At 44.7% G+C, this 15364-nt stretch overlaps 1 protein-coding gene across 3 annotated transcripts in view; it reads right to left on the bottom strand.

The window, feature by feature from the left end:
• CACNA2D2 (calcium voltage-gated channel auxiliary subunit alpha2delta 2) overlaps positions 1–15364 on the bottom strand; it is a 360677-nt gene that overhangs the window by 48409 nt on the left and 296904 nt on the right. The window lies entirely within an intron of this gene.

The following is a 15364-nucleotide window of genomic DNA, read 5'->3' as shown; positions in this document are numbered from 1 at the left end:
ACTACAACACTATTCCACTTCAACTTCTTTTGGCTGTTAAATGGAAGAGGACAGGCAAAGTTGGTATAAGAGGGAATGGAGAGAGAGAGAGAGAGAGAGAGAGAGAGAGAGAGAGAGAGAGAGAGAGAGAGAGAATCAGAGAGACAAAGAAAGAGAGAGAGACAGAGACAGAGAGAGAACCTGGGGAATGATGAAATGCAGAGGAAACTGGGTGATTGGAAATGCTAGTAAGACTGTCATAATCAAATTTTACATTCCATCAGGAGGGGTAATTAAAGGGCACGGAATTAGAGGAAACAGTGAGGAGCTGATAGCTTTGGGCCATTGTCAGGCCCCTCCCCTGAAGCTCCAGCAAAGCCCACCCTCATCTTTTATTCATCGAATTCCTGCAGGATGGGGCTGTTTCCCCTAGCACTGCCCCACTCCAATCTTTCAGCCTCAGCCTAACCCTTTGGAGGCTGAGCCCAGAGCTCAGGGCCTGGCCAAGGATTCTTTGGGGCAGTAGAGTGCTTTAACTCCGGGGTCCTACTAGAAGGCTTTCTAGTTCCTGATGAGCAGGTTGTCAGACACATTATCAGTCTTTTACTAACTCTCACTGGATTTTGCCTGGCCTAGGATGGACAGGGACAGATGCCCAGGCCCAAGGCCCAGACCAATCCTCAGACATATACAAACTTGGGGTACTCTGGGGCTCCCAGACCTGGGGCAGATACATGAATTTAGGCTCTGGTGTAGGATTAAAGGACTTCAAGCTCAAAGTGGCTTTAGAGATCATTTAATCTAACTCCAACATTTTACAGAGAATGGAATGAAGCCTACAGAGGTTAAGGCCACACAGATTTTAAGTGGAGTCAGAATTTGAACCCAGGTCCTTTCTCTAGAGCCAGTGCTTTCCATTATCATTGGAGACAGGCACACACAGACCTAAGTCCTCAGGGACAGACTCATAGACATGTTATCTATGCTCAGGACTCAGGACAGATGGACTGGGTAGAAGTCCCTTGGGGTGGAGTTAGGGAGGCCCCGAAACAATAAACCCAAATGCTCTGATGAAAGAAGATTCTAAATTGGCTCCAGGTGCCCACCCTGCACATTACTCTTTCCTTATCTTCTCCAAATCCCATTACTGCAAGGGCCGATGTTGTCCTTCAGAGCCATGGCAGGTGGCCTGTCAGTCAGCCAGTCAACAAATGTTTATTAGACATTTATTATGTGCCAGGTGTCATGCTAAGTACTAGAGATATAAAGAAAGTGAACCCCCCTAAAACAAATAAAAATCTTTTTTCTCAGGGCATCTACAATCTAATGGCTTGGATGACTAAGAACTGGGGATCAAATAAGCTTATAATCATGAGAACAAGGAGTGTTCTCTTGTCCAGCTGAATGTTGGGGAGATAGGTGGCTCCGAAGAGGACACAAATTCTGAGGAGGTCTACTGTCAAGAAGTCTTCCCTCTTTCAAAGTTCTTGTGAAAATTCAGTTGTGAATCCATTTGGGCGGGGGGCAAAGAAACTAGAATGGTTTGCTATTTCCTTCTCCAGCTCATTTTCCAGATGAGGCAACAGAGGCAGGCAGGGTTAAGTGACTTTCACAGGGTCATATAACTCTTAAATATCTGAGGCTGGTTTTGAACTCAGGTCTTCCTAACTCTAGACCCTGAGCTCTATCTATTTCACCACCTAGCTGCTCTCTTCTAGAACTTCTGAGTTAAACTGGCTGCTGTAGGTTGGACTCAATACAGGAAATGACAGGTCCACCATCTGGACCCAGTGTAGTCCATGGAGGTAACTCTGGCCTGGCCCTGATGCTCTCCCTGTACAGGGTTCTTTCCTGAATGTGATGCAGTATGTGGTTGCTGCTACCAAGACTCAGCAGTGCACGGTGCTTGCTGCCACTTGCATCCAATGACACTGGGAGTTAAGGTAGGGCACCAACCACATTCTAATGATGCAAGGCACATATGGTGCCAGTCTTGGGCATTGTAGTCTTGACTAATACCACTTCCCACGATCCTAATGCCTAGCCTCTGCTCCATGACTCTGTACTAGTCATTAGGGCTCACTCACTGCTTTGTTGAATTTTTGCCAAGCTGTTCCTGGTCCCCAAGCTGAGCCACAAGCCAGAAGTTTGGGGCTCATACACCCTCTTTTGTTCAGAAATTCATTGTAGAGATGACAGAAAAGATAATGGAGCATGGGGGGGTGTATAAAGAGAGAAGGAGGAAGGAAGAGAGTGCAAGAGGGAGAGAGGGAGGGAAGGAAAGAATGGGAGGGAGGAAGAGGCAAAGAGAAGGGGAGAGTGAAAAGGGGCAGGGAGGGAGAGAGGGAGAAAATGGAGAGAGGGAGACAGAAACAGAGAGAGGGAAGGAAGGAGAGAAGAGAGAGGGAGGAGACAGATGGGGAGGGAAGGAAGTAGGGGAGAGGGTAGGAGAAGGAAGAGGCAAAAAGAAGGGGAGAGTGAGGGGTGAAGGGAGAGTATGATAGGGACAGGAAAGAGGCAGTGGGGAGAGGAGAGGGAGAAGGAGAGAGACAGAGGCAGAGAGGAAGGGAGGAAGAGAAAGAAAGAGTAGGAGAGACAGGGAGAGAAAAAGGACTGAAGGGGAAAGGAAAGAGGGAGAGGGAGGAAGTGGGGAGGAAAGGGGTAGAGAAAGAGTAGAAGAAGAGAGAGGGAGAGAGAGAAGGGGAGAGGGGAATGGAGGAGGAGAGAGGGAGAATGAGAATGAATTGACTCCATATTTTCCAATATCTTTTATTAAAAGTCCAGTCATCATGGGAATGTACTTATTAATTATCTGTGATTTGTTGTGAAATGTGATGGGTTTACAACTTGAGAAGGAGGAAACACAATCATCCCTCCTGCCAGAAGCCTCCCTCCCCATGTTTCTTCTGACCTGGCTCTGAGCTGTCTTTATCACTGGTACGACCAATCCTGGGGCCTGGGTTCCCAGCCATCTGCATGCCATAATTACCTGGGGCCCCAGGAGATTCATAACACAAACGGGCTAATTTCATGTTTAATGACCTTTAATCAGGAGTGAGTGTGGCAGCCGGTGGTAGGGTGGGCACCTGGTGCTGCTAGGAGCTGCCCCAGGCCTAGCACTCTTCTTTCACATTGTTGGGGAAAAAAATGGAAATACAGTCTGGAGGATCAGAACTGGGCCCTGCCATGAACTCCTTCTCCTTCTCTTTCCCCCATAGCTACCTGAAGAATTCTCCCCTCCATTTCCTTCTTCCTGTAGGCACAATATTTTCCAGGATATTAGGGAGTGGGGTGCAAGTGGGTCCTTGCAAGGGGGTTCACGTCAGGGTCCTGGCCCTATCTATGAGTTATATAAGATGGTCCCTCCTCTCTTAGGCAATGCTTTGAGGCAATTTCTGGAGGTCCTTTCAGTACTCCCATCATTATTGCCAGAAAAAAAACAAGAAAGATTATCTTATCCCTTCCTTGGAAAAAATACCAAACAAATCACAAAAGCCATGGGCCCCTGTACCCCCCAGTTCTCACATGAATGCACATGATTGCACATGTGACCTTATATATACATACATACAGCTGCATGAAGGGACTGTATAGAGCTTGGACCTGCGATTTCACTGAGGGATTTCACCGAGGGAACCCACCTGCTCAATGAATCTGGCCAATTCCCAAAGAGCTTCCATCTGCTGAGGAAGCTGAGGGAAGGTTGCCTCTACTCCCATTAAATAACATCTGACCAGGCCCAGGCACACTCTTCTGTTATGCCCTGGTACTAGAATAGCTGGGGCCAGAGTCCACCTGGCTCTGTGCCAGGTCAGTTTATGGTGTAGATGGGGGAAGTAGCTTCATTCAGAGAGTGCTGAGAGTGCGAAGTCACTCCTTTCCTGGGAATGGGATAGGGGTATTCTGGGACCACAGCCAGGTCTTTGCTGAAGGAGCTGCTGCCAGAGTTTCCCTGACCCAGGAATCTAAGGATCTGAGTTCTAGTTTTGGCTTAGCTCCTCATCCTTTGTGTGATCTGAGACCAGTCCTTTCCTCTTGCTTGGCCTCTGTTTCCTTATCAGTAAAATAAGGGAGTTGGACTAGATAACTTCTAAGATGCTTCTCAGCTTTGACATTATATTAAAGAGTGCAATTCTCACAAATATTGGGGAAGACTTATCCTGTGGAAGAAAAGCAACATCTGAACAGGTTTCTTGGACCCTGGATATGAATGGGGCAGTGGGAGGGAATAGGAGCTAGTGCCTTTCCCAAGGTGGCTCTCCTAGCTCTGTGCATACATGGGCCATATGAAATGACTACTTGGGTCCACAAGGAAATTGGTTGTTTTGATCCCTAATTCTCTGGCTCCATCCTCTGGCTTCTTCCATCCAATTTTTCAGGGCAGGGATAAAAGATTGTTTGGGGCAGGTATAATAGATGTCCTTCTGTGCCTGGCCCATTTGGGAACTTGTTCTGTATTTATTAGTAACCATGATGCTTGCTGGGCTCCAAGACACTGACAGGGGTTGTGGCCTTCTACTTAGACCTTCCATAGATCATCTCTTCCACATCCCACCTTTCATTTGAGACCTTGGTCCTTGAGTTGGCCTTGACACTCACTGGCTAGGTGACTTTCAGTCAGCACTTATCTCTGAGACTCCATTTTTGTATTTGCAAAATAAGGAGGTTGGACTAGATGCTCTCTAAGTCACCCTCTGGCCCTAATTTAGATGATCACAAGACCTTACACAAAGACTAGCTTTCCAGTCTGCCCATTCTACCCCACCCCATACCTCACAGCTTTCTGGACACCACTTCCTTCTCTGAATCCACCCAAGGTTTAATACTTCCCCAAGGTTTTTGCCCTGGGATCCAGGGTTTTTCCAGTTGCTATTTTTATAAACCTCACTGATATCTTCTAAATCCTAGCTCCAGGCACCAAATCCCAGGCCCCTCAATTTGCATTCAGAGATCAGCTGTGTTGATTCCTGGTTCTCTGTCTTCCTTTTCTAGATGCTGCCTGTTTCTTAGTGACCAGGTCAGGCATTTACTTCTCATTGGCTCAACTCCCTTACCCCATTTCATGTTTTAGGTAGGTCTGGAAGTGAATGAATCAAAGAAAAAATATTTATTAAGCACTTATTTTGTGCTAGGCATTAAGCTAAGCCAAAGCCTGCAAATAAAAAGCAAGACCTTTTTTGCCTTCAAAAATCTGACATTCTAATATGGGAAGGCAACAAACATAGGGTTGGGGAGGCTAATAATTGGACTGTGAAGTCGCTTGGGATTGTGCATCAAATTATGTATGGTAAAGTCTTAAGAATGTATTTTTCTAGGGCTAATTCAATAATGTTAGCTAGTTACCCAAGTGGATACTTAAGTTGAACTCTTTGTCATGACAGTAGATCTCATTTAGGAGATTTTTAGAATGTTTCAAGGTCAGTTAAGTGATGGGCCTGGAGTCAGGAAGACTTGATTTCAAATCCAGCTTCAGATACTTACTATCTGTGTGTCACTTAACCTTGTTTGCTTCAGTTTCCTCATATGTAAAATGAGCTGGAGAAGGAAATGGCAAACCATTCCAGTATCTTTGACAAGAAAGTTCCAAATAGAGTCACAAAGAGTTGGACACAACTGAAAATGACTCAACAATAACAAACAATATTTCAAGGCTTAATGGAATCAGCCATATGCAAACAGGAGCATCTGGAGGATCTCACCAGCTATAGTAAATCCCTCTTCAATATTGACTCTGCTCTGGATATCCTCCATGGCAGTGCCAAGCATATATCCTTGCTTGATGGTAATAATCAGAGATTCTTAGAACAAGAGTGATTTCCATGGGTTACATCACTCAAGAAATCTTCTATGATTTTGGCATATGTATGGGAGGCACTTTGTTTGGGGAGAGCCTTTAAGGTGGTGGCATTTTGCTCTAGTAAATCAAGTGCTTTAAAAAATATTTTAATTCATAAAAAGAACGACCCTCACCTTCCATCTTAAAATCAATACTGTGTATTGGTTCCAAGGCAGAAGAATAATAAAAGCTAGCCAATGAGGGTTAAGTGGCTTGTCCAGGGTCATATGGCTAGCAAATGTCTGAGGTCATATTTGAACCCAGGATCTCCCTTTTCTAGGCCTGATTCTCAATCCACTGAATCACCTAGATGTCCTGAATCAAATGCCTTTTAATTTAAAAAAAAATCAACAAACAATGAGAATGGTGGGGTCTTGTGTATTTTCAGTTGGATGTGATGTTGGTATAGACTAAGTGTGAACTGGTATAGACTATTGCTTGCAAAAAAGCCTACTCACTCTACTGGTATACTTTTCTTTTTTAATTGAGATTATGCTCAAGGTGTATGCATATTATTCTCACTAAGATTTTATAAAAAAATGGGCAAGTAGGCATATGGTTACTGATATTTTCTTGATTGCCTTTTTTCAATGGATTCCACTCACATTTTTACTTAATCACTGACTCCTCATTCAGGACTCTTTCTATTACACCATACTGCCTCTTTTGAGTTCTAATCATAGTTTTGCTACTCATTCATTGTGTGATGTTGGTCAAGTCCCTTTCACTCTCTGGGCCTCAATTTTCTTCTTGTAAAGAGTGGGTTGGATCAGATGATTGCTAACCTCCTTTTTAGCTCTGACACTTATGAATCTATGCATCTAAGGCTCCTGCTTTCCACTGCTCTAGGTCCTGCGGCTGTTTGCTTTGGGAAATCACTGTTTGCTCAGCTGTAACTATACCTCTTTCCTAGGGCTACTGGGACTGGGATCAGAACCAATTGCTAGCTTTCTGACCTTGGCAGGAGGGGTGGCCTTACACTGAGTATATGAGGGACCTAGGTAGTCACCCTTTCTAGGCGTTTCTCTTTTCTCCGAGGTCTTTGGTTTGGGCTAAGATGAATTCATCCCAAACAAGCCAGACTAAGGGGAAGAATGTATAGATGTTCCTTTTCTTCTACCTGTATTCAAATGAGGGAATTACTGGCCTGGCTCTGGCTCTGTTTTGCTCTTGGATAACATAAAGCCTACATTTGGGGGCTGGGAAAGAGGCTGAGGTTGTGTTGGGACCAGGTTGGAAGCTCGGACTAAAATTGGGGTCAAAGTTAGGGCTGAGGTTAGTGTTTGGTTAGGGTTGTTGGATACATCACGGCCTTGGTTAGAATTAGAGTTCTGGTGAAATTTAGGGTTTGTACAGACCTGGGGTTAGGACTAGGGCTGGAGGTTCAGCTTTGAGCTTCACTCTGATTTGGGATTAGGGGTTATTGTTAGGGCTTGGTATCAGCTTTAAGATTAGGGTTGGAACAAGGCTAGGATCAGGAGTGGTACTAAGTATTCTGGTCTTAGACTCAACTCTGGTTGAGTTTAAATTGGCACTGGAGTTAATGAAAAGCTTTGGGTTGGGACTGGGCAGAATAAGAGCCAAGATGAGGTTTGGCTCCTAATTGGACTTGCTTGGGACCATGGACAAGGGGCTTGGATTGGGATTGGGCTAGGGTTAGGGCTACGCTCAGGGCAGAGCTGAGACTGGGCTTTACAGCCAGTAGGCATTCTTATCCTGGCTGGAATCAGAGAGCATAATGAAAGCTGACATTACATCAAACACAATCAGGAGTCTCGGTTGATGAAGATCATTCCTGAACACACAAACCCATTAAACCGAGGGGAAAAATATCAATTCTATACACTCTCTGGCAAAAAGAAAATGTGATTTGTTATCTAAAAGGGGGTTATAAACACGGCTCTGATGCACTTTCCCTCTGTAATGAAAACAGGGCTGGAAATGGCGAGATGACTGCAAATTAGTGCATTTGATTTTATTTTCCCACTTTTAGGTAAACCTTGTACAAGGACAAGGGCAAGGATACAGAACCCATTGACTCTGAGCAGCCTCCGGGTTGGGCACCATCAGTTCTGCTATACCTTAGCCTGACATCTCCATTCTCTGCCTGGTCCAAGGCTCAGAACATTTTCTAGAGATATGATTTCATTTCAGAACCCATCACTTGGGTTAGAACCAAAGCTATAGACCATCTGAGAGGATAGATCTCATAGTCCAGCAGATAAGATTTCAAAGAGTGTATTGATTATACTTAAACCTTGTACCAACATTTTAACAGTAATGATTTGCATGCAGTTAATAAAGTACAAAATTTAATTCATTAAGGGCCTTGGGTGAAAGCATCTGAGTTTAGGTGGAGCTATAAATTCGAAATAAGTCCTTGCTCTCAAGGAGCTTGTATTCTACAGATTCGTCTCTATTCATGAAAACAAATCCAGTACGAGCCACTTACTTCCTGAGTTCTCTTCCTTTGGAAAACCTACCCTCTCAATTAGGCTTGGCAGCAAGAGGCTCAGCAAAGGTAATAGTTTCAGGATGACCGCTGGCCATGGTGCTGAACCCACTTGATTTCTCCTGTGTATGCAGAATGTCCACTCCATCTTGATTGTGGGGCCAATCAAGCCTTCTAAAAGACTTGGGTAGGCAGTCATACACTAATTATTAGTTACACTGGTCTCCTCTGTGCATTATAGAGATTTCAGAAGACTCGATTTCAAGGATAACCTTAAAAGATTTTGCCTATTGAGGGGTCAGCCTGTCTCTCTGATCCTGAGAAGACGTGCCTTGTCATTCTCATGACAAGGTCAGGGATTGCCCTTGGAAAACTCTGTGTTACTGTGTGAAGGTGAAGAGGGAACTGGACTTCCACATTTTTTGACATGAAACTCCTGCTTCCACTGGGCATGACAACAGTGGGGTAAAGCCAGGCTATCAATCATACCAAAGCTCCCAGGAAATATCTACAGCCAGAGGAGACAGTGGCAGTCTTTCTCTCCATATAGCAGAACCCTGCCTCCTATCCCTCCAGCCCTAGGGGAAAGGACTTCAGAGAGAGGGATCATCAAAACTGCCTGAGGGATTAAAGGGGAGGTAAAGCTCAAGTACGGAGTGTTGGGGTGGGAGCAGAGACACAGAGAGACTGAGACCAAGAGATAGCAAGGACCAGATGGATGAAGAGACAAAACACATGAGTGACAGAAAAAATAAAGAAAATGTACATCAAAGGACTTTGGCATTGTAAGAGTCGAGAGACAGAGAGGAACACATACATATACACACAGATGGAAAGGGGGAATTGAATATGTGGCAAATAGAACTCCTATTAGAAATTCCTGGTAATGGAGTTGATGGAACATGGGGGTAAAATGGGGCGGTCTGCCAGCAGAGTCTGCTGAACTGGCCCCCCTATGGACTCACACATGGTGCTCATCTGTTACTCTTCATGGCAATTTTGCTAAACCAGTGCAGCAGATGGAAAATCATTCTCCTAATACATACCTGTGACTTGCCCTGCCATCATGTAAATAAGTACACATGCACATAAACACTCACATGCACATGTGCAAAAAAGCACAAGTGAGATAGAAGTCCATGAATGCATACGTGAATATACATGAACATGTATGTGCATTCCCACATGTGTGAGGGAGGCCTGGAGGACCCAGGAGAGACAAAGGAGAGTAGGGCCTGTGATGACAGAATTACAGAAGGAGCTAAAGATTTTCTGTTTCAGGGATGAAAATGTTCAGTGTGGGTGGATTGCTGTGTGTGTACATGTATGCATGCAGGTATGTAGGAGCTCTGGGGGAGGAAATCACTAAGAAAAGCAACAACAATAGACATTTCATGGACCAGAAAATGGGTTATAAAAAGTAATCTTTTAAAAGGCCTTTTCTGTTATTCTGCCAGGTGCTGAGGTCAGGGTTAGTTTTTTCTTTCTCTCTCTCTCTTTGTATGTCTCTGTCTCTCTTTCTCTGATTTACCCACCAAATAATCCCTGGCAGAAACAAGGATGAGGACAATTTCATCTCCTTCACTTCTGGCTTTGGCCCAGGTCTCTTCTGACCTGAGAATCTAGTTTTCCCCTAAATTCTTCTGCTATTCTGTTTTATTGTAAAGTGCTCAAGTTTTATGGTTCATGGGACTGACTACTTACCTTGTCCCTCCAACCCTTTGTTTCCACCCATCACAGGGGAGAAGATCCACCCCACTGATCCTAGGTTTAGTTGTTATTTCAGACTTACCAACACATTCAGACTCTTTGGGCACTGGAGGTTTCAACACTTACTGCTGCATTTCCATGCTTATAGTTAGCAATGGACATTTGCTCAGAACCAATCAGTCCCTATGCTTGGAAAGTCAGACCCAATGTCCAGATGATAAGATGATGGGGAGAAATTCATTTTTTGTAGTAAGTCCTCAGTGGAGGGGATGAAGGGTCTGGCTGAGAGAGGACCCTTATCATTCAGGAACTAGAGGTGGGGTGGGGAAATATAAGGCCAAGTGTCTCATTTGTTTTACCTTCAATGGGCAAACTTTGAGTACCTGTTTCATAGATTATTTATGGTTAATATTTGATCCCATGGGCAGCTAGGAGCACTGGGCCTGGAGTCAGGACGATTCATCTTCCTGAGTTCAACTTTGGTACTTACTAGCTATGTGACCCTGGGCAAGACACTTAAGCCTTTTTGACTCAGTTTCCTCAGCTGGAAAATGAGCTGGAGAAGGAAATGGCAAATCAATTCCAGTATCTTTGCCAAGAAAACCCCAAACTAGGTCATGGAGAATCAGCCACAACTGAAACTACTAAACAATAACAACAAAATGGTTGACCCCAGGCCAGCTCCTCAGGCCTCCCAGCATCCTTCTGGGTCTTCCCCATTTCCCCCCATTGTCAGTTAGAGTGAGTACATTTTAGTGAGTCTGAGCCAGGCTAAATGAGAAAGCCGTAATCTGTTGCTGAAAAAAATATCCCCAAACAAAAAACAAAACGAACATATAATTTGTCTCACAGCTATTGACAATTTTCTTCATGGTTTTTAAATCATCTGTACTGCTGCACATCACTATTATGAATGAGAAAATTTAGAGTTGGAAGAGGCCTTAGTGATTAATTATTCAGGCCAACCCTCTCATTGTACTCAGAGAAGGGAAGGGACTTGCTCAAGATCATACAGTTTGTAATCGGCAGAGCTGGGATTCAAACCTTTCTCTATTCTGACACCAGATCTTTTCATCATAACAGATAGGGCCTCTTTCCTTTCAATATTTATGAAATAGAATTGACACCTCACTTGAATCAAAGACCACCAACCTTTCAGAATAGAAACTTTCTTTTTTTTTTGACTTCTTAGAAACATAGATGAGAGTAGGATGGTACCAGGCCATTCACCCAGAATCAATCGGTCCCCATCCTTGGAAGGTCAAACCTAGTGTCCAGGCACTTAGACCATGGTGGTTCCCTTTCCAAGAAAAGGTCCCCAGAGTAACTTCAGGTTCTCCTTGCTATAGTTTCTTTCTTCAGTTCAGCTCCTTGGGTCTCCACTCCATGCCCATCCTTGGGGGAAGGGGAAGAGATGCAAGAGGATGTGTGTGTGTGTGTGTGTGTGTGTGTGTGTATGTGTGTGGATTTAATGGAAACCTCACTCTCTGCTTGCCAGTCTCATCCATCCTTTCCTGCAGAGGGGACTTGAAAGGAATAGTTCCTTTGCATTCTTCATTTCAAAATTAATATTTTAGCCTAGAGCTGATAAACCAAGATTGGAAATTAGTGGATGGGCATGTTGGGGGGAAGAATGGGGGAGGAGGCTCATTCCTTGCTGGATGATGGACGGTAGAGGGAAAAGCTTCAAGTGGAAATTGGGGTCAGGACAGCCAGGCCTTGTTAAGTATATTATAGGTACCCCTTGAGCCTCATTTATTTTGGGAGGCCATCAGCAGTGATAAAGATTCCTAATGGGTCTAATGGGAGCCTCCAAACTGTCTTTGAACAGAAGCTCTGAAGAGTCAGTTAAGGTCTCAGAGAGACTATGGCACTAGGTCCGCTCTGTGTTTAGCCAACTTCCATTCTCTGATCACTGAGAAGGTGAGGTGAAGCTCTTCCTGGCCTTGTTTTTCAACATTTCCATCTCCCATTGCATTGTCTTCCTTCCATGCCTGAAACACTCTCTCTTCTCCTTTCTTTCTCTTTCAGGAGTCCAGCTTTTTTTTAAGGATCAGCTCAGATGTCACCTTCTACCTGGGAGCCTTCTTCATCCCCCACAGGCTAATGCCTTTCCCATAAAATTACCTTGTATTATTGAACATGTTTTCTCTCCCCAAGCTGGAATGTAAGCTCCCTAAGGACAGGAGTTGATTCTTTTTTTGTTTTTTATGTCTAGTGTTTCAGTTTTGTCAACTGTGAATGGAAATAATGGTATCTATATTATCTATCATACAGGGTCATTGAATAGCTGAATCAATAAATATTTATTAAATGTCTACTATGTGCCAGGAACTGATCACTAAGGAAGTTAGGTGGAACCTCGGTTTTCCTCATCTACAAAATGGAGGTGGAAATGAGAAGGCTTTATAATGGCAGACACATAGGGCTTTCCTTAAGTAGTCACTTAAAGGCTTGTTGATTGCCCTTTAATGAAATACAATGGGAAAAGTATTTCCAAGTACTGATTTCTCCATCTCATCTTAATCTAGATGTAAGGTAGGGAGTTAGACCCAGAAGGAGGAGGGACAGACAGCCTGGAGGGGTTTTTCTCCTTCACTGACCAGCAAAGAATTCTGTCCTCAGCCCCCAGTGTGTGGGTCAGGGTAGGAATGATGGAGGTGATGGCAGTGGTAGGGGCCAGTCTTTGGAGTCTCTCCCATTTTCCATGCCTGTGGTAACTCATAGAGACTCTTCAACTGCTCTGCCCAGGCACACTGCTTCTGTTTCTGAAATTGCTGGCCGAAACGGAATGGTCCTTGAGTGGCCAGGGGCTGGCATTAGGAGGAGGCAGCCAGCAAGGCCGCCATCATCCTCTGCCCTAAATTGTTATTGGTACATTCTGCACCTGTCGCCCATCTGTGGGAAGTGCTGGTCTGAGGGCCAGGTCCCACTAACGAGGATTATTACACTCAGTCCAGAACCCAGCTGTCCTGCCAATGTTCAGCAGAGCCTGGTAGGTTAGTACAGGGCTGCAGCCATCAAGCCCTCTCTACCTCCTCTGCATAGAGATTAGGTCAAGGGGCTGTGTGGGGAAAAGAGGTTTGGATTGGAAGGCAAAAGATCTGAGTTCTATTTCTGGCTCTGCCCTTAACTTTGTAACCTTGGTAAATGATAGATTATCAGAACCCGAAAAGCTATCAGAAATCAACTAGTTCAACCTCTTCAGTTTACTGAAGTGGAAACTGAGGATGAGGAAGAGGAAAGTACTTATAGGACTTAGAGCTGGAAGGAATTTAAGAGGTTATCTACTTTACCCCTTCTGCATTACATTTTACAGATAAAGAAACTGAAGTCCAGAGAGAGAAAGGAACTTATCAAAAATCACACAGTAGGAACTGAGTGTTCCGTGCTACTTTTGTATTTCTAAAGTAGAGAAGTGGGGTTGCTGACCACTGCCTCCTTGTATATGCGCCTTGTTATGTTGTCCCCCCATCCTCAACCGAAATGAGGAATTGTTCTTATTGACCTCTTTGCAGTTGGAAACTTTCCTCTCTCAGTTCTCACCTCTAAGGGCCAGCTTCTTTGCATCTTCTTAAGTAACAACTTGTTTCATGGATGCAGAACCACTTCAGTGATGGCTTTTAAGCCTAAGTATCACAGGAGCCCTCTGGGGATATGTCTCCACTGGCACTTCACTAATGGTGAGACTTTTAGAGGAGAGAGAAGGTTTCCAAAGCAACATCAAGAGAGATTTAGGGTTCAGAATCAAAGAGATGGTAGTTATGTGGTTCTATGATCTGGTTTGACTCCACCAATAATACTGGGTTTATTTATTTATTCAATTAAAAATTGCTTTTAGGGCAGCTGGGTAGCTCAGTGGAGTGAGAGTCAGGCCTAGAGACAGGAGATCCTAGGTTCAAACCTGGCCTCAGCCACTTCCCAGCTGTGTGACCCTGGGCAAGTCACTTGACTCCCATTGCCCACCCTTACCAATCTTCCACCTATGAGACAATACACCGAAGTACAAGAGTTAAAAAAAAATTGCTTTTAAACCCTTGCCTTCCATCTTAGAATCAGTACTATGCATTAGGTCCAAGGCAGAAGAGTGGTGAGGGCCAGGCAATGGGGGTTAAGTGACTTGCCCAGTCACACAGCTAGGAAGTATCTGAGACTGGATTTGAATCTAGGATCTCTTATCTCTAGGCCTGGCTTTCAATCCACTGAGCTACCCAGCTGCCCCTGAAATTGGGTTTTATTCTAGACATCAAATTTTGGGAGAATATGGGCAACCTGGAGCTTGTTGGATGGTCAGCAATCAGGCTGGAGAAGGGACTGCAGACTGTGTCATGTGGGGATAGGCTGAGGGAAAAGGAGATGTTAAGTCTGGAGAAGAGAAAACTTAGGGGCACTATAAATTTGAAGGGCTATTATGTAGAAAAGGCATTAGATTTGTTCTATTCACTCACAGGGAAGAACCGGGAGTACATGCCAGGGAGCAGAGTTTGACTCAGTTTAAGAACAGACATTAATGAATCCTTGGTCTTAGCCAGAGACCAAGAAGCCTTTCACAGCTCAGTACAAAGAGATGTATCCCAATGTCTAGGGCTGTCTGTAAGAGCACAAATGGGATACCTTGAAATTTAGTGAGTTTCCTGTTGCTGGAGGCCTTCATGTAGAAGCTTAGAAGGGAATTGTTGGGGTACTGTAGTCTAGATTCCTATTCAGGTCCAATTGTGTGAGATGGACTGGAGGCCTCTTCTAACTCTGAGAACTGTAGCTCTTTAGACCCCTTTCTTTCTTCTCCTTTTAAAAAACCCCTACATACTGTCTTAGTATGAATTCTAAGACAGAAGAGCAGCAAGGGCTAGGCAATTTGGGTTAAGTGGCTTACCCAGGGTCACACAGCTAGGAACTGTCTGAGGTCCCATTTGAACTTGGGTCCTTCTGACTCCAGGCCTGACACTGTGTTACGAACTGCCCTAAACTCCAGTTCTTGAAAGGACACAGCTTAGGTCATAGTGTTAAGGCTGGGGGTGGAGAAGAGTGTATTGCTGAGTGGCTGGGAGAGAATCTCTGCCACTTTTACTCCTGATGACTGTGGAAGTAATGGCTGCACTAGAGATGGCTAGAGGCAGCCTTTACCTGGTGCACCACTGCCCACCTGTGCTCTGCTCTCTCTCCGCCTGCTAAGTCTTCCCGGCAGCCCATCTGTAGCACCCGAGCCTGGCTCCGATAGTTAATGGCCCCGCCATTTGTGCTAATGCATTGCATGGTGCTTTGGCAGCTGTTGCTGTTTGCCTGGAAGCAGAGCTAGGTCTTGGCCCCAGGCTTTGGTGGTGCTAAGCCTGGGCAGGGAGGAAAGAGGCTATGGGCAAGGTGAAGCCCTCTCCCATGAGAGGAGGGGG

Source organism: Gracilinanus agilis, chromosome 1 (assembly GCF_016433145.1).
Source record: "Gracilinanus agilis isolate LMUSP501 chromosome 1, AgileGrace, whole genome shotgun sequence".
In the NCBI taxonomy this organism is placed as follows: Eukaryota; Metazoa; Chordata; class Mammalia; order Didelphimorphia; family Didelphidae; genus Gracilinanus; species Gracilinanus agilis.
The sequence above is the reverse complement of the archived record's forward strand: the minus strand, read 5'-3'. Positions and strand labels throughout refer to the sequence as shown.